This window comes from Symphalangus syndactylus, chromosome X (genome assembly GCF_028878055.3).
Source record: "Symphalangus syndactylus isolate Jambi chromosome X, NHGRI_mSymSyn1-v2.1_pri, whole genome shotgun sequence".
Lineage (NCBI taxonomy): Eukaryota > Metazoa > Chordata > Mammalia > Primates > Hylobatidae > Symphalangus > Symphalangus syndactylus.
Window position 1 is genome coordinate 25,413,287 of NC_072447.2, and position 20,468 is coordinate 25,433,754.

General features: G+C 39.8%; 1 protein-coding gene and 1 pseudogene across 3 annotated transcripts in view; both read right to left on the minus strand.

The window, feature by feature from the left end:
• The window catches only part of ARHGAP6 (Rho GTPase activating protein 6), a 523,176-nt gene that overhangs the window by 201,649 nt on the left and 301,059 nt on the right, over nucleotides 1-20,468 (minus strand). The window lies entirely within an intron of this gene.
• LOC129475064 (aspartate aminotransferase, mitochondrial-like) lies at nucleotides 1,390-4,667 on the minus strand (annotated as a pseudogene).

Sequence of the window (20,468 nt, forward strand, 5' to 3'; positions counted from 1 at the left end):
TGCAATTTTATCACATATGTACCTTTGTGTGACAACCACAATAGTCAGGGCACAGAACAGTTTCATTGCCACAAGGATTCCTCATGCTACCCCTTTACAGCTACTTGCACCTCCCTCTCAACTCATCATCTTCTTAAATCTAGCAACCACTAATCTGCTTTCCATATTCAATGAAAGGAGGATATCCAACTGGGCAGAGGCAACATCCAGCAGGAGACAATTACACAATCATTGAAGAGGATGCTCAGATAAATTGCAGTTACCTTCTCCATTGAGAAAAGTAAGGCTATGGCGTCATTAGAAAAATATGTTCTTTATTCTTAAATAAATCCAAGTAGGATGGGGCTTGATATACTTTGACTGTGCTCCCACCCAAATCTCAGCTTGAATTGTAGTTCCCATAATCCCCACACGTCATGGGAGGGACCTGGTGGGAGGTAACTGAGTCACTGGGATGGTTACCCTCATGCTATTCTCATGATAGTGAGTTCTCATGAGATCTGATGGTTTTATAAGGGGCTTTTGCCCCTTTTGCTCAGCAAGTCTTCTTGCTGCTGGCATGTGAAGAAGGACTTGTTTACTTCCCCTTCCACCATGATTGTAAGTTTCCTGAGGCCTCCCCAACCATGCTGAACCATGAGTCAATTAAACCTTTCCTTTATAAATTACCCAGTCTCCAGTATGCCTTTATTAGCAGCACGAAAATGGACTAATACAGGGTAGATGGTCAATCCAGTAGTAGAATGGGATGAAAATCTAGGATAGTTAAAAATCTTTGTGCATAAGGAAAAGAACAGCATGAAAAAGGAGAAGAGATAGGCTTTTCTTTTTCTTAAATAAGACAGGAAAAAGCACCTTTTATTTTCCTTGCTGCAGTGGCAGCAGACTCATTGGTTTTCATAAAACACAATTTCTGTTATATGGTCTGTTGATAAGGTTGCTCTATCATGGGAGGACAAACTTGAGGCTGACTGTTAATGACAGAACTAGGTCTTCTCTCAAAGCCTCTAATGTGTGCTATTTCTCATGAAGAACCGCTGACACCATAAGATGCTTCAGTTAAAGCTTCTGAAATATTGCAGTGGCATAATTGACAGGTTTTTTGGTGCTATGAGTTTCTCACACATGTAAACCCTTTCGGAAAAGTTGGAGATAAAAAGATGCAGGAGAGTTTGGTTTAGAGTCACAAAGTCCTAGATACCAGCCACAATGCCTCTGCCCAATGTCGCTACATGTTCTTTTCTAAGAAATGCATTCAATCACTCAGTATTATGCACTGTGGTTGAAAAAAAAAAAGATCTACTCACCACCATCTACCCTCCCTTATCCTCCATGTGAAGCTCATGGTAGCAGCAGCTGAAGACAGAAAATTTGTATCTATTCCCTCACACCAGGGACATTACTTGATGACCTGGTGAATGGCATAGGCAAGATTACCCGTGTTGCTGGAGGCGATCCCTGCCACAGGGATGCAGCCATCCTTTGTCATATAGATGGAAAACTCCTTGGTTAGCTTCTCCACCTGTTCAGGCTTTAGCCTTGTGAAACAAAGCATGCCAATTTAGTCAGTCATGTGTTGTCAGATGTGTGAGGAACTCTCCTTACTGCAGTTGGAGATCAGCTGAGTCTGCATGCTAATAATGCAGTTGGCCATGATTTTCACTTCTTGCAACCATTGTTTTTACAAACCCAGGCTGTTCAGAATGGTAGAGGCAATACAGGCCCCATTGAGAGAAGGGTTGGAATACATGGGATGGATCAGGGTCTTCAACTGACTCCACTCTTTTGGTGTCATTCACTGTCTTTGCAGATCACAGCGAAGGCTCCCATACAGTGACCATATAAAGCCCATGTTCTTGGCATATGATTGACAGAGACAAACATTAATGCTCCATTCAATGAAGTTGCACACAGCCCAGGCATCCTTGTTACCATCACCACTGGCAAAGCCTTGGTAGACCATATCAAAGAACGCAGAGTTTCTTTTTCTTTGCCACTATTATTATTTCCTTCCACTGCTTTGCATGAGGGTCCCAGGCATGCAGGAGAAGAGCACTTTGCTCTGGTATTTTTGAAATGTCCTCCATAGCACCCGTGAAGTCAAAACTGCAAGTCTTGGGGTTATAGTATTGACAATCTTGTAGTTGCATGCCAGCTCCCCTGAAGACAGGTGTGTGATTTCCCCAGGGTGGTTTGGGCAGAAAGACATCTCTGTCTTCAAAAACTTTAAAAATCTTTGCACAGAACTGGCTCCAACCCTTAAGGCCCCAGTTCCAGAAATGATCCACACAGTGACAGACTGGCCACTTTTCAACACTTTGCTCTTCTCACCCAAGGCTAGTTCTGCAGATGCCTTGGAAAATGCAGCTTGTCCCCAAATGGGCAGGTATTCCTTGTCTAAATTTTTTTTATTATATTTTAAGTTCTGGGGTACATGTGCAAAATGTGCAGTTTTGTTACATAGATATACATATGCCATAGTGGTTTGCTGTACCCATCAACTCGTCACCTACATTAGGTATTTCTCCTAATGTTTTCTCTTCCCTAGGTCCCCACCCCCTGACAGGCCCTAGTGTGTAATGTTCCCCTCCCTATGCCCACGTGTTCTCATTGTTAAACTCCCACTTATGAGTGAGAACATGCGCTGTTTGGTTTTCTGTTCTTGTGATAATTTGCTGAGAATGATGGTTTCCAGCTTCATCCATGTCCCTGCAAAGGACATGAACTCACCCTTTTTTATGGCTGCATAGTATCCCATGGTGTATATGTGCCACATTTTCTTTATCCAGTTTATTATTTATGGACATCTGGGTTGGTTCCAAATCTTTGCTATTGTCTAAATTTTTTATGGTAATCTAACTGGGTCTCTTATCGTCCCGGAAGGCACCAACTCCCAGATTCATCTTTTTGCTATTGATATCCCTCTTAAAGGCTTTGGTGGTTCCCAGGATGGGATGTGGAGGTCTCATTTCCACATGGGCCCACAAGGAGCTGGCTCTGGCAGAGGCCATGGTGGGGAGGCCTAGGTAAAAGGTGGCAGCGATCCCCTAGAGGACACGGCTGGAGTGGAGCAGGGCCGGGCCATGGTGGACCTTGAGAGTGCAGTGGGTAGGCACGGGACAAAGTAGAGGGCAAGAGGGCGCAGAACCAGGGGGCATGGGCTCCTGCCAAAGGTCTTGTTCTTGTTTTGTATTAGAAGACCTCCACAGTGGAGTGAAAAATGAAGTCACTTCTCTGTATATTTTGAATTAAAGCTTGCACAGGTGTTTCAGCCTGCTAAATAGTTCAGCCTGGACTATTTCAGCTCTGAATTATTCAAATAATTATTTAAAAAATATTTTAAATATAATTTAGCACACAGAGAATGCCTCTGTGTGAAGTAAGTGGTGGCAATTTAAAATAACTAATGATCATAATTATTGGAATCCAGTCTCCTGGGCATTTTCTACTTCATAATTTACAGGGAGCCCATGAGAGTTCAAACACACTGTATTTTTGCCAAAGGAGCCTCATGCTTTGTCTGCATTTTATGGTTTCCTTTGCACCTGGAACAGCTATTTTAGGACTGTCTAGACAATCACCCCAGCTTTAAAGGTCTTTTCCTTTCTTTTCACATAGTCACTGAGCATGAAGGGTAATAAATAGATGATGCTGGCACTCTCTCACCAAAGATACTATTCAAATAGAGACAGGAACAAGAATGCCTTTGTTCTGGCTCACAAAATCAAGATGCCCTGTAACCCAGACATCTCCCACTAGGCCCCACCTCCGATATCACCATGCTAATCGTCAAATGTCAACATGAGATTTGATGGGGACACACAAACCACGTCCAAACCACAGCAAATATGGATTCAAATTCTCCGAGGGCCATGGCTTATGTGCAGCGTTATTAGGGCAATTTGCTTAATTTACCCTATTTCTTCCCTTGAGTATCAGTTAATAATAATTTGAATCTTACTTGGCATTTAATAAGATAATTACTGAAAATTTTATGTCAGGTAGAGTGAGACTGGCAAACTTAAAACACTATAAATGCAAGCCCTTATTTTTAGTGAGCATCCACTGCATGCATATACTACCCCATTTCATCCTCAGCAATCTCAATCTTTTAATGTATTACTACTTTCTTCCTTTTAGATAGACAAGTTGGGTAAAAATAAGTTAATCTCCCCACCAACAGAAGACTCTTTCCTGCAGGACAATAATGAAGTCCCGAACTGAAGGCAAACTTCTCCAAAGTCATCAGCAATTTTTCACTTCTCAATTGCCGATATCTTCTCACTTTGTCAGTTTTCACTTCCCAGACACTCCTTAAAGCAACTCAATCTGTTTTCTACTTCCGCTATTCAGATAAAACTGGTTTGGTAAAAATTCCCAATGCTGCCATGTTATAAAGCTGAAGGGGGACTGTTCTGTTTTTATTTTACCTGATCCCTCAGCACCACCAAACCTAGCTGGCCATTCATTAGCTTTGCCATCTGGAATCAGTTTCCTCCCCCAGCTTTTGCTATATGCACCCCTTTTCTCTTTTTCCTTCACTAGCCACTTGCTCTAGGTTCTTTGCTGCTGCTTCTGCTCCTTTAGAGCTCTAAATGCTGGCACTCCTCATGGCTCTGTTGCAGGCCAACATCTCTTAGTCAATCCTTCTGAAGATGTACCTGGAATTTGTGAACCTCCTGAGTCAGCCCCACTGGAAAGAAACAAGCTTCATGAGGGAAAGAACTTTTGCACATAAATTGCTGAATTCTCCAACACCTGAAAGAATCTCAGGCACACTCCAGGTACTCAACAAATATTTGCTGAAGGAATGTGAATTGCCTGAAGTGCTTGAGATGCTCCCGGGATGCCCTTCTGGACATCTAAATTGGAATCACAGTGCATCTGAGAACCAAAATCTCTGGTCTTCTACCACACCGACTTTTATCCATGTTCTTTCCTTAATCTTAATCCACTTCCTCATTCTTTAATGCGCAGGGAAGCCTTTCCTGACCCTCACCTCCACCCAGATTTAGTCGAATCTCCCTCTCGTGCCCTTTCATAGAATGCTCTCCTTTGTGGTACTGAGGTCCCTTAAATTTTACACATATCTGTGTGACTACTGCCAGCCTGTCTCGGATCATATAGGCTTGCACTCACCATCATACCTCCATTTCCTCACTAAGTCTCCCTCATGGTGGTCCCTCAATAAATATCAGTGAATAAATTGTTAATAATACAGATTTTATATTAATGTTAATATACCAAAATATAATAACAATATATTTAAATTGTATATTTATGATATAATGAATAATTAAAAGTTAAATGATGACATAAATTTCTCTCTCCTCAGCTCTGAGCTCTCCTCTGAATTCTACATGCATATCCCCATCTAGGGGCGTCACATCTCCAAATGGATATCTAATGGGTTTCTCTATTTCAGCCTGTCCAAAACCCCAGCTTTTAAATTTTCCAATACAAACTTGTTTCTCTCTCAATATTTTACTCATGTTAGTAAATAGCATCGCCCACCCAGTTGCTCAAGCAAGATCTTGAGAATCACATTTGATTACCCCTTTTCCTTCACCAGCCCCTTACCCATATCTAATTAAACACTTAGTCCTGTTGCTTATACTTCTAAAATATACTTCAAATCCATCCCTTCTTCATTTCCGCAGCTGCTGCCAAGCCCAATCTTCCATTAACAGTCAACTGGATGGTGGCTGCAAATCAACTGGTCCCCTGTATCCATTCTTGCTCGTCTACCACAGATTTTCTACACAGAGCTCAAAACATCAATCAAACCATCCCCATTAGAGCCCCATCCTAATTCAATGGCTTCTCACTACAATGCAATGAAGTACATACACCTTAGTGAGGCTCTGCCTATCTACCTACAGCACCTCATGCCATTGCTCCCTTCACGCACTAGACTCCCAACTCTCTTTTGTACATACTGTTCCCTCCGCCTGGAATGATTACCCCATGTGTCCCCACCCACACCTTACACAGCTGGTTTCTTCTCCTCCTCCAGTCCTCAGATTACATGCTGCCTTCTCAGAGTCACCTTCTTAATGGTATCTAAAATAGATTTTGGCCGGGCGCGGTGGCTCACGCCTGTAATCCCAGCAGTTTTGGAAGCCGAGGCGGGTGGATCATGAGGTCAGGAGATCGAGACCATCTTGGCTAACACGGTGAAACCCCATCTCTACTAAAAATACAAAAAATTAGCTGGGCGTGGCGGCGGGCGCCTGTAGTCCCAGCTACTCGGGAGGCTGAGGCAGGAGAATGGCATGAACCTGGGAGGCGGAGCTTGCAGTGAGCCGAGATCGCGCCACTGCATTCCAGCCTGGGCGACAGAGTGAGACTCCGTCTCAAAAAAAAAAAAAAAAAAAAAAAAAAAGATTTCACCTTCAGATATCTGTTATCACAGAAATATTTCTGTTCTTTACACAGCATTTGCCACAATTTGGAATTACTGATTTACTACTGTTTATTATCTTGTTTCTAGATAGAAACTTCTATGTCAGTCTTGTTCACCATTTCATCCCTAGCACCTAAAATGGAGCTCAGCATAGATTATCAATAAATGGTTGTTGCATGAACAGATAGAGTGGAGAAAGACAGTCAGATTAATACAGTTCCAACAGGTCAACGGTTGCCAGAGCCTGAGGGTGAAAAGACGGGTTGACTATAAAAAGGCAGAATGAAGAGATTTGGTGGTGGGGGTGGGGGTGGGGGTGGGGGTGGGGGGTGGTATATATAGAATTCTTCTGTATCACAATTTTGATGTTGGCTACATAACTTTATGTATTTGTCAAAACTGATAGAACCATACCCTCCAGAAGGTCAATTTTACTCTATGTAAATTAAAAAATAAATTAATAAAATTTTGATTCCAAAACCCATGTCAACCCAGAACAAATCTAAGATTCCAAGATTCACAGGTTTGGAGGTTTTTTTTTATCTGGTGGTGGAGGGTTCAGTTAACTTCCTGTGTTCATGGTCAAAGTACTGACTCAAACCATACTTCCCTATTTTTCATTTATCAGTTTAAAGAAAGGAAACCGGAAACAAAATAAAGATGTGAAAGATAAATAATACAAGAAAAAACACAGTAGTAAAATAATATTTAAACTAATCATGTGATAAAATGTCAGCATTTATTCATGACATTTGGCTCTGTTTGTATTGGATCACCCAAGCAGGGCAGTGGCTGTGGGTTGATTTCACAATAGTGCCTCCCACATGTACGCCCACGCCTGACCTCTGCTTTGTGCAGTTGATAATGACTAAACTTCACATATTATGCTGACAAAATCTACTCCTTCCCTGGAGGGCTGTTACACACAGGGAATTGGAGTTTCACAGCTGAACAATGTTTCTTTCTCAAATTCTAGGATGATCCACTTCCATTAGAACCAAGTTATATGGGCTGATAAATTGCTGTCTTTGCCAAAGTTTTACTCATCATTGTATATTCACCCAACAGATGCCACTGAGAAACCCCATCCTATCGGGGGAAAGAAGGATGCAGAGATATGAATAGACTGTTTAGACACAAGTTGCATTCCCTAAAGTAAGCACATGACATACGAATTTCATCTTATGACCTTTCCCCCACCCCCACCCCCACCCCCACCCCCACTGACTTTCATCCATTAGAACGTGTTGATGGATATACCATTTCAAAACGAAATATTTGGATATCTGACTCTGATTTGGGGAAAGGGAAATGGTGAGCTAATTTCCTCTTTTATCAAGCTGAATCACTAAGTTCGCTCTGTTGCCATGCACGCATAAGTAATGCCATAGCAACCTTTCAGTTTGCTCTTAAACACACAACAGCAGAACTATGCGAATAGGTACATTTTTTTAATCCTTAGATTTTCTTAGCAGCTTAAGTTTTATAAAACATTTTATGATATGGGATTATTTAGTTCACCTTTGGTAGCCTTACTGCTGACTGACACATATATCATCAATACCAGCACAACAGAAAGGCTTAGTTCCTGGAAAATTTTCCAATAACTTTCCTTTATTCTCAATCTCTAGTTCACAATGAAAAATTTGCACATTGGACGCTATAGTCTGGGTCCTCTTCAGGATTTTCTTTATAAAGATCCTAACTTTAAATGGGACTGAAATATATAACTTGAAATTCATGAAATACAGAAATACATGGATCTCTCACATAGCTATTTAAGTAAATTCAGTGAAAGTGTGATTATCACTTGGTATGTACTAGGAATTATGTCAGGTTCTAGAAAGAAAGAAAATCTTTACTATCAAGGGATTCAGATGAACTCCTGTAGAAAATAAGGGACGGGTACTCTTGCATTCTGCCACTTTGGGGTTTAGATTTTTATGCCTACAAAATATACGGTAACATCTAACTTTAGACTAGTTTAAGAAAAGTCCATCTAAATTGAGAAAATGTGGATTTTTAAACAGTTTTATTATCCTCATGCATTTCTTCACAAATGTATACACTTCTTTCTAGTGGATGACAACAAAATGAGAGCACTAGTACTATGGAAATGCCTTTCACAAAACACCATGTCACTGCTCTCTGTCAAGTGTCTTTGGCTGATAGACTGGATGAATCATTGGCTTGTTCTTGAAATACCTGAAATGGGCTTCAGATTCCATACTTGAATCTAACATTATTTAGCCACTTCTGCCAAATATTTTAATTACTTAAGGAGTTAAGGTTTTGTTATTTTATAGAGAGGCAATACACTTCAATAAAATTTTAGATATCCCATCCATCCTTCCATGAGCATATGTTAATGTATCCAAAGCTAAGGGAATTTGGATCAAGTCATTTTTTTCACTTAAGCACTTATGTATAATTTGAACGATACACATCAGGAAACAGAAAATATCAACTTTCTCATTGACCAGATGCATTAAAAAATATCTCAGTGAACTGGCATCCCTTCATTTCCGATCAGGTAGAGAGCTGTGCATTCTTAAAACTACTAGGCTTGTTCTTAAGCAAAGCTTACTGTTGCTAGCTCTTGCTGCTCTTAGAAGTGGGAGCAAAAGGTGTGATTCTATAGGGCTGTCCTGATTGTAATTGTAGAATTAGGAAGCCCTCTGTATTTCCTGATGAATCATATTTTATTTGTATACTATGATAAAATGATTTTTTAACTTTTAGGAATATTAACTTGAGGCCTTAATAGATGGTCCCCAGGGTTAATATTCATTTGATATGCTAATATAGAGAAATCCTTTACCTTAATGATTGTCAAAGTATAGTCCCTAGGGGAGAAATGTCAATCTTAGCTGGAAACTTATTGGAAATGCAACTGCTTGAACCCTACCCCGGACCTACTGACCAGGCACTCTGGAGATGAGGCCAGCAATCAGTATTTTAACAAGCCCTCTAGGTGACTTCAATGCACTCTCAAGTTTGAAATCCACTGCTTTATATAATACGCATTGCTCATCTGGGATAATACATACAGAGCAATTTATGTTGAGAAATAGCTCTTTTCTTCTTTTTGATGGTGTGTTGTTTTTTGTGTGTTTGCTTGCTTGTTTCATATTCTGACAAAAGTAATTGAAAATGTTTAATATAAGGATTTTTGCCTATCCCAGTATGGTTATGACACAAGATCACTTGGTTCCTGATAAACTAAAAAGTCATTGTAAACATTGTTGTTTTGAAGAACAACCTACTTAAAATATATTTTATTAGCAGCAATAAGAGGATGACTAATTTGAATAATCTAGCAACTTGAGACTGGGGAAACAATATGGCTTAGAGTCAGAGGGACTTTAGTCCAGCTTAAATCAGGGTTACTCAACATAAGCATTATTGACTTTTGGGGCCAGATAATTCTATGTTGGAGGGGTGCTATAGGATACTTGGCAGCAAACCTGGTCTCTACCCACTAGATGCTGGGGGATGACCCTTCTCAGTTGTGATAATAAAAAATGTCCCATTGTAAGATGTCCCCTTGTGGGGGCAAATAGTCTCTAGCTGAGAACCACTGGTCCATTGGGGGTTCCCAACCTCAACAGTACAGTAGAATCAATTAAGAATACTGATGCCCGGCCAGGCGCAGTGACTCAAGCCTGTAATCACAACACTTTGGGAGGCTGAGGTGGGTAGATCACCTCAGGTCAGGAGTTCAAGACCAGCCTGGCCAACATGGTGAAACCCCATCTCTACTAAAAAAATACAAAAATTAGCCGGGCATGGTGGTGGCAGGTGCCTGTAATCCCAGCTACTCAGGAGGCTGAGGCAGGAGAATCACTTGCACCCGGAGGCGGAGGTTGCAGTGAGCCGAGATTGCACCACTGCATTCCAGCCTGGGCAACAAGAGTGAAACTTCATCACAAAAAAAAAAAAGAAAGAAAAGAAAAGAATACCGATGCCCAGACTGGTTGGATTGAACCTCTGTGGATAGGCTCAGAATCAGTACCTTTTCAAAGCTCGGTAGGTGATACAAAGGTCCAGCCAAGACTGCCAAACACTGTACAGACATCCTAGTGCATCCATACCCTTACCTGGGAGGGGACTGTAATACCATCTGTTCTAACTATCACACAAGATCAGATGAGAGAGCATTTATGAAAGCATTTACACCACAAGGCAATTAGTATGTTAAAGGCATCAGAGAAAAATAAGATACTTATCAAAGTTGCCACTGAAATTGAAAAATGTATCCAGCTCTCTATTATGAATTAGGGTGGTTTATATTTACTGTCTCTTAGATTCATACCCCATTCCCCATAGGAAAGAGATGTGATGCATTTTCTAAGTCTCTCTTGGGAGTAGATTCATGATATTATTCAGTCTTCGATGGGCAGAAAACCATACAAATTGGATCAAATCATTTATACTATGCACCAGTGATGCTCTGAATATATACCATAAAATCAATATTCTTTCTATTCTTTTGCCTCTCAATAACCAATTTTAATAAGTGGAAAAGAATTCAGATTCCTCTGACAATAGCCTCTTCAGAAAGAATGGGGAAAATTCGTGGGTTACAATTGTGTCAATGAAAGGGATTCTTTATTTTAAAAAAGATAAAAATATCCAAAGCAAATAATAACAAATGTTAACAGTTACTAAATCTGAGTAACAAATACATAGATATTTGTTTTCGTTTTTCTATATTTTTCTTTGAAGTATCTGATTCAAACTCAAAGAGGATGCTAAAATCAGTTTGAACAAAGCACCAGTGAATACTTCAAAGAAAAATAAAGAAAAAAGCACATTTTTGTTGGTGCCAGGTGACTATGGAGACCCCATGGGGATGAGGAGGCCAGCTGGGGGCCAAGGGGCTGCATCCCACAGTGTCTACCTCAGTTTATATTGCCAGCTTATGCAGGGAGGGCACATTAGCCTTTGATATTCAAGAGCAGTTCTAACTGAGCAGTTCAGCTAGGGTGTAAGGAAATCTTAGTAGTTGAATTTTTTTTTCATGTGCTCTAACAGCTTTTAAAACAAGGAAATTATTATCAATATCTGCTTCTACTCTCCTTAATGAGTTGCAAAAGTGTGTAACCCCTGCCTTTCTCCCTAATAGAACCAATATGGTAGCAATGGGGACATTTTACACAAAAGGCAGAGTGAAAAGATGGACTTTTAGGCACATTTTTTTTTTTAAGAGAAGAGGGTTTCTCTATGCTGCCCAGGCTGGACACAAACTCCTGGGGCACAAGTGATCCTCCCACCTCAGCCTCTCAAGTAGCTGGGATTACAGGCGTGCACTACCATGCTCAGTTTAGGCATATATTATAAAAGAAGCAATGTGCCTGAAGCACTACACTCCCCTGTAGACTGTGGACAGATAAGTAAGCAAAACAATTTTTCTCCCAGAGTAGGAGTTGGCAAACTACAGCCCCTGGGACAAATCCAGTCCACTGTCTGTTTCTGTGAATACAGTATTAATTTAACACAGCCCAGTCCATTCGTTTGCATATTATCTATGGCTTCTTTCAGCTACAACATCACAGTTGAGTAGTTGTGACAAAATCTGTATAGCCTCAAAAGCCTGAAATACTTACCATCTGTGTCATTACAGAAAAGTTCCCTAACTCCCATCCTAGAGTATTAACATATAAATTTGTTCCATAAAGCCACTGTAATCCCAGCACTTTGGGAGGCCGAGAGGGGAGGATGGCTGAAGCCCAGGAGTTTGAGACCAGCCTGGGCAACATGGCAAAACCCCATCTCTACAAAAATTAGCCAGGCATGGTGGTGGGTGCCTATAGTGCCAGCTACTGGGGAGGCTGAGGTGGGAGGATCACTTGAACCCAGGAGTGGAGGTTTCAGTAAGCTGAGATCATGCCACTGCACTGTAGCTTGGGTGACACAGTGAGACCCTGTCTCAAGAAGAAAGAAGGAAGGAAGGAAGGAAGGAAGGAAGGAAGGAGAGAGGGAGGGAGGGAGGGAGGGAGGAAGGAAGGGAAAACGAAAGAAAGAAAGAAAAAGAAAAAAAGAGAGAGAGAAAGAAAAGAAAAGAAAAGAAAAGAAAGAAAAGAAAGACTTAAGTGAGTGGACAAAATACAATACAATATTTCTCAATGACTTTTATAGTCACATGGTAGTATACATTTATACTATATTTTTGCTTTAATACAGAAAAAACAATTACAAAGACCCAAATATTGTCACCTTTTCTCTTAAAAAAAACAAACTAGTGTGGTCTACAAAGGAAACCTAAAAGAGGATGTGTTGATAATTAATAATTTAACACATTGTTAAAGTATCACTGTTTGATAGTCTCTCAACCTAGCCATTTCCTAGAGTAAGACTATTTTATTTATATACCTATTTGCAGTTGAATAACTGTAACACAGGTAAAAATACTAATGAAAATTTATAGGCAAAAATATTTCCCTTTTGTAGAAAAATAGAAGTCACAGCTGTATGCTAGAGAGAAATAGAAAAGTAATCTTTTCTTTCAGTCCCTACAAAATAATTACCTCTATAGGGAGTAAAGATGATATTTGTGTTTTGACATAAGTAAAAGCTTATTTTTAGTTCATTTCATATGGCTGGACTTTCCAATGTTTGGAGAAATTTTAAGAAACGGAGACGTTTTTGTAGCTACAAGATTCTATTATTTCCAGAAACTTCATAAATTGAAAATGAGACCTTACTGACATTATTTCTTTTGTTTCTCCTCAAAAGGATTCCCAAATAGGAAAAAAATATGTAATAAAACAGAGAGTGCAGAGCTATGGTTGTCAAGGCAACCATAATCATCTTGCCCTTGAACTGTGGTAGAGCATCCACTGCAGTTCAATCTAACCTCATGTTTCCTCAGAATGCTTATATATGTTCGAAATCCTTATTATATAGCAATATCATTCCAATCAATCAGGTGATGATAGGAGTGTAGAACAGGAACCGAAATGTCCATGGTATTGCCATTATAGAAGGTAGACAGGAAAACGACACTTGCTAGCATACAGAATAGCTAAGAGAACATGTCCTTCCACTCCACGCCATTCAACATGCATTTGGGACACTATGCTGGCTACTACCATTAATAGAAACATAAGTCCAGCCCATAAAGTAGTAAATCCAGATTAAATGAGCTGCAATCCTGTGATAGATCCCCATAGCCCTAGAGAACTATGACAAACTACAGAATGGCTGGTATACACACTCACAAATTGCCACTTTGTGGAAAAAATGGTCACTATGTATGATCATCAGTTTTTCTTCACAGTGAAGAGAAGAAAACTTTCCCCATACAATTTGGAAGAAACTCTTACTACTTATTTGAATCTCATCTGATGCTTCCTTCAGGACTACAGAGGATTGTGTTTTCTCTAGGAGATAGTCAGTATCTTAGAGGCTGGGCAGCCAGAGTTTGCCTCACTGAACACTAAATGATCTTTGCTTATATTTTCCAACTCAGACACTTCTCAATTCTGAAAGTCTGTTAAGATAGCTGGATATTTCAAGGTCCACATGCATTTTCCCATAGAAATAAAGATATAGTGGTTTTGGTTCGTAGGTCAGCTCAAGTAGTCTCATTTAACCTATGACATACGTGAAGTACAGAGTGGGAAGTACAAATGTAAATGTGAACCCCATTCTCACCCTTGTGAGACCCTGAAAACAGAAAAGAGCCCCCATCATGGGATAGGGGAAGGAGCACTGGGTTGGGATCAGAAGTCTTTGTCTGTATCAGTTCTTTCTCTGTGCCTCCAGGCCAGAGACCATCTCCTCTGAAGTCAGTTCTGAGGCCCCTGGATCCAGCTCAATCGCTTAGCTCACCATGGGAACTCAGCACATCATTTATACTGGAAATAAAATAATAAGCACCTTGCCATATGATCTGAGGTCGTCATTTAGTCATTTGAACATTTATTTTTCTGTTTTGTTTTTTTTTTTGAGACAGGGTCTTGCTCTGTTACCCAAGCTGGAGTGCAGCAATGTGATCTTGGCTCACTGAAGCCTCGACCTCCTGGGCTTAAGTGATTCTCCCGCCTCAGCCTCCCAAATTGCTAGGACTACAGGTGGGCACCACACCTGCTAATTAAAAAAAAGTTTTTTTTAAGAGACAGGCTCTCACTATGTTTCCCAGGCTGGTCTCGAACTCCTGGGCTCAAGCAACTCTCCTGCCCCAGCCTCCCAACATTTCAATATTTCTGAGATTCAAGATCCTCCTCTATAAATTAGATGTTTGGGAAAAATAGGCCAGGCACTAAGCTTCTCTTACTCTCAAATTGTATTACCCTTAGATCTGTGGATAACTCCTGTTATTCCTGTCTTTTTTTTTTTTTTTTTGGTATAATAGTGATAACAATGGGTTTCATAAAGGGTGGATGGGAAGATATCATAAGGATAGAGACAGAGTTAGGATAAGCATTTTACTATTGGTGGGGGATTGAAGACTTATATTTTTGGAAAGGAATTTGCTGAACAAAATAGACACTGGCATTTTTTGCTGAATTGACAATGTGATAAGAAGCACTCCCCAATTTCCCCTCTCAGTTATTTTTGAGTAAGTCCTATCCCATCTTTGTGGTGTCTCCTTCCACTCATTAAACAAATTTCCTTGTTTTTTGTTTCTAGTGTATTTATCACCATCTCACTTACCTTATTTTTTCTGTGTATGTACTGGCCATCCTTTGGCCCTCTAGAAATAAAGTACCATCAGGGCAGGGGTTTGTGTCTGTTTTGTCCAGAACTGTATCTCCAAAGCCTAGAATAGCATCTGCACATAGCAGGCATTCAAAACATACTTAGTGAATAAATAAATGAATGAATCACTGAATGAGAGCAAAAAAAAGTATACTCTTCTTCAGATCTAAATAAAATAGACATTTCAAAGTATATGTTGAGGCATCCACTGAAGACAAATTTTGGAATACTATGAAATCCAGTAGGAGGGAGATTATTTTTTGTCAGAAAAACTAAGGTAAGGAGACCCAATACCCCAGACTACTATCCAAAAGATTGAGTAACCAGAGTGATTGCTTAGATAGAGATGCTCTTGATATATTAGAGTAAACACGTATAAAGAAGGAATGCTTCTTGTATTTCTACTTAGGCCTGGGAAATGTCTGGTACAATGGAAAACACCCTGAGGCAGAAGCCACCAGGCATCCAGAATCAGTGGATTCTTCCTCTGCCTCTTAGTACCTGTTGACTTTGAGCAGCTAGAGGACTTCCCAAACTTCAGATTTCTCACTTATAAAACTGGAATATGGCCCCCGGCCTTACAAGGTGGTTGTGAGGGTAAAATAAAATGTAAGGAAACCCAGAAAAAGAAGATCTTCAGTAAATGATGGCCACTCCTACTACTGCCATCAGCAACAGTAGCCCTGCTCAAGTCACTGAACCCCTCTGGGCTCCAGTTCCCTTTTCTACAAAATGAAAACATTGGACGAGAATGATTTCAAATGGACCTGCCACTCCAAAAATCCTGTATGCTCAGTTTCACTCCCTCAAATATGTAACTATGGGGCTGGGTGAAAAAACAAGATCTTTTAGAGAACCTAGACTTAGCTATAGAGGCTTATTCAATATGGTAAATTATCTGTGTTATAATTCTACATTCATAACCCTAAAATATAATTTTCCCTTAAAAATATTCTGGAAAAAAAGTTTCCCATGTCTTGGCAAACCAAACTCCAGAGAGTTTTCCAGTGTTTGGAAGGGGCTGAAGGGCCCCAATATTTTAAAGATGAATATAATTTGGTGCTGAAATCTTCCTTTTGTGTTTATGACTATGTCCCAAAACAGAATCCTAGAAGAGAGAAGTGTGGCTTAGAAATATCAAGAGACTGCCTAAGAATCCAGCAGGGCTTCATATACATTTTAGTTGATTTACACTTTAAAATTGTGATTCACTTACATGTTTCCACATTTCTATTGCCCCAAACAGGATGAATTTGACAATTTGTGAATCACGAAAAAAGAAAGAAAATCAACTTAATAAACAAGTTATTTTCCCTTTGGGTCATATGCACCCCATAAGATAACTTTAAAGCAGCACTTACATTACAGAGACATTTACTTGGGATTAGCAGAAAATAATTTTCAGGTTGCCGGTCAGTCTTTAAAAATCTTTTTAAAGAAATTATGTATCCAAAGAGCTCCCAGGGGAAAAAAAATCTGTTAATTATAATACTTCTGACCAACAAAAAAACCTAAATGGTCTGCAATACTTCTAAGTTATTAGTGAAAAAGACCTCCCTTTAGTACAACACAATTTTTAATTCCTTGAAGTATGTCTTGGTGTAACAAACACCCCCATCCTTTAGGTCATATTCAAATTACACACAAACACACACACACACACACACTCCCACGCATGCACACACAATGCACCACCCACTTCTCTCATTTCCTCCTGTAACCACAAAACGGAATGTTTTACTACAATCATGCACACCCATTTTATTCGCATAAAAATGATGGCTTTAAACTGGTAAAGATCATAATCAGAACTGAAATTAGTCAAAATGAAGAAAAATCTTTTAAAAATAAAAATGAACCTTACATTCTAATATATTTGCACCTGGATCAAGAGCTACTATATTAAAATAAACATTCATATCATATAACTAAATACAGGTGACCTAGAAACACCCAACTTACAAATATCCTGTACATGAGAACAGTCGACCCAAGTGAGCCAGGCCAGGAACAGGGCAGGCTCTCCCCAGACTTGAAGGCTAGAGAAGGATTCCCTTAGGATTCCCCTCCATCTCGTCCTGCTGGATAGTGGTGCTGGAAGTGATTAGAGTAGAAAGGGGAAGTAAGAAGCCATGGGACTTGTACCGCCACAGTACTGTCTTCCCAACATTCTCAACGAGGGCTCCATTTCCCATAAATGTTATAAAGAGTGCCTTGGTTCCCAGGCCGGTCCATCAGAAGTCTGCTGGACCCACAGTGCAGCTGGAACTGTGCTATTAATACTAGGCTGACTTCCCACTTGGAAGCCAACTCCAGCCCTGACAGTGCTGTCAGCTCTGTTATGGTTAAATGGATTTGTGGGCGGTCCTGGGAGCCTGCCAGTGAGAACATCCTTTCTGTGGGAAAATTCCTACCAAGGCCCAAACAGCTCACTGTCAAACAGGGTTGTAGACCACAAGTTGTGAGAGCCTTAGGCACTGACCAATCACTTCTCACCTTTCCCTTCTGGAAATACTTGAGTGATCACTAGAGTCAACTCTTACACAGAGAAACATAAGGCAAGTCCAACACTCAGCACGTGATCTGTTCCATGGCAAGTAATGTGTATATTTTACTGTTGTCATTAATAAAGTGACTACAAAAATAAATTATACCTCAGTAACACCATGTTCTAATCAACTGAGAGACATTATCACATAACAGTCCTCTTGAATAAGTGGAACTTACGTGTACAAAGGTTACTGTTCTCATCAATAGCAAAGAGGTAGTTTGGTACAAGTTGATGAAATACAAGATCAAATAGTTTACCCACACAACACACACACAAAGAGAGCTAAAAATGCAACAGAGATGGGGAGTTATTATAGTAGCAGACTGTAATCTGCTAGGAGATGAAGGATATTCACTGCCTGGGAGCCTTAAGTACACACTGTTAACTGGTCCAAATAAGGCAATGGTCATGCTGAAGCAGGTACCTTTGGTATATCTTTAGCTTATTTACCAGTAAGAAGTAGGGCCTTCCTTATCTACTTAAAGACAGCACAGAAACCACTGGAGACCAAATTAGGGCATGAAAAAGCAGAGGATCTCCCAAATCTGAGGCCTTAAGTCAGTTGATCAAAGTTCTTAACCAAAGGACAAGGGGACAGATAAGGGCCAACTTCAGTGTTGTGACTTGTCCTCCATGTAGGGGGTCAGAAGAGAGATTTTGGCACATCTGAATAATTCTCAATTCTCCAGTACTGAGTCACTAATGATAAGTCAGCTTTGGTGTTGTATTTCTCTTACTTAATCATCCCCAAGGATAAAATATTCCAGTACCCATGGGGAATCCAAAATGAGGTAAGAGCAAATTTAGGTTGGTTTCTTAAATGCCTGAGAATGATATTTTAGTTGGCATATAATATACGGATACACACACATATGTAGACTATATATTATGCATATATACTATGTTCACCAGGATTGATGTATATATACTATGTATAGGTATATATACTACATATATATGCATATGCACATATATATTATCTTTCTTTTTTATACAATAGATGTCAACTGACCTTTAGAAGTGCCTTCAAATTATATTATTCAGTTCAAGCACACTTAGTACCATATCCACCTGTGGGTAGCCAATTAGAAATTCATGCCTCACTAATATGTTTCCAGACTGAAGGTAAATTGTAAGCATGCACATCTGTGTTGGTTGTGAAAAACATCATCCTTTGCACTATTGAAGAAATCTTAATGCCAACCTACCCTCCAGAGAAGCCTCAGATCCTTGGAAAATTTTCAGTTTCATCAACACACAGAGGTAAGCCCCAGCAAAAGTTCTTTAACAGGTATTTGGAAAAAAGGCAACAAAGAATTTCCCTCTCTAAGTTAGGTTGACTAGTATGGTGCTGTGGAGACAGAAGGGGATATTAATTCCACATAGTGCTCTCTCCCAGGCAAAAGCATTTTAAAATAAAAACAGCAAAAAAAGTTCTAATTTCAAGTCACCCTGAGAACTAAACTTCTTCCTTTCAGGAAATTTACTGAACTTGGCCAGTGCTTAGAAGTCTTTAGTGTTGAGATATTTGCTAGGGTGTCCTTATCTAATCAGAAACAACCTGTCTCAGGCAACAGTATTGCTTACACTGTGTGTGTGTGTGTGTCTGTGTGTGTGTGTGTGTGTGTGTGTATGTGTGTATGCATGGTAGTATGTCAATCTGAGCCAACTTGTCCCAAGGGCCACACCTATTTCCTGATGTTAAACAAACCCGGTTTAGGATAAGGAGTTTGAAATTAGAAATGTGGCAAGTAGCCCAAATGAATTTTTGTCTGACTTGTCACTTCTATTTTAATTCTCTCTTCCCTAATTATTCTGCCTCCTCTCTGTACTTTCTGATCATTTTCCTTGACCTCATCATTGGAAAGGGTGTACCCATAGAGTGGGTGAAGCCATATTCTAGAAAAGTCACTGCCTAGGATTTTTAATGAGCTAACAATCACTTGTGACTGCATCAGGCAAACTTTTCATACAAAGAAATGCTTAGAAAGCCCAAAAAGACAGAAATTGATTATCTCCAAGCTACCAAAACAGGCTGGATTTTTGGTGCCTGCTGGCTATTAAATGATTATGTAGAAGAATTTGCCCTTTCATACAACTTAGTAGTGACATGATAGTACAGCAGTTAACTTTTACCACTTGTCACTTCTTCAGTGTTTCCATTATCTACCAAAGAGAATCTAACAGTTGTGAACATCTAAACTGGTTAGGGTCAGTGAGCAACACCTAGCCTACAAGTTTGTTGCAATGATTACATGAGATAAAAAGTATAAAGCACTTATGTAGTACCTGGTACATGGAAAGAGCTCTCTCTCTCTCTCTCTCTCTATATATATATATATATATATGTTCATCACTGTCATCATAATCATTATAACTATGATCACCACCACCACTATCATCACCACCATCATTGTCATCATTTATTGTGAAATGAGGACTACTGATTATAAAATTTTAATTAGGACAGGAGTACCATCCATGATAGAATAAACTGAAAGGTAAACACAATAATACATAGTTCTCTATGTAGAAGGATCCCCTGAGAGTTCATCAGTCTCCACATATTTTCCCCACAAACCATATATCCACTTTTCTTCCATTACCATGGAACCTGACTCCAAAAGATTTAGATAAATTACTGATTTCAGCAGCATGCTGGACAAATTTTTCCAGAAACTTTGTGGATCAGACAGTAAAATGTAGCAAATATAGCTGTACATACAGATGGACTGAAGAACTATGCATATCAGGTACTAATTAATAAAGTAGGCAAATCTACCATCACAGGTACCTGGTCTCATC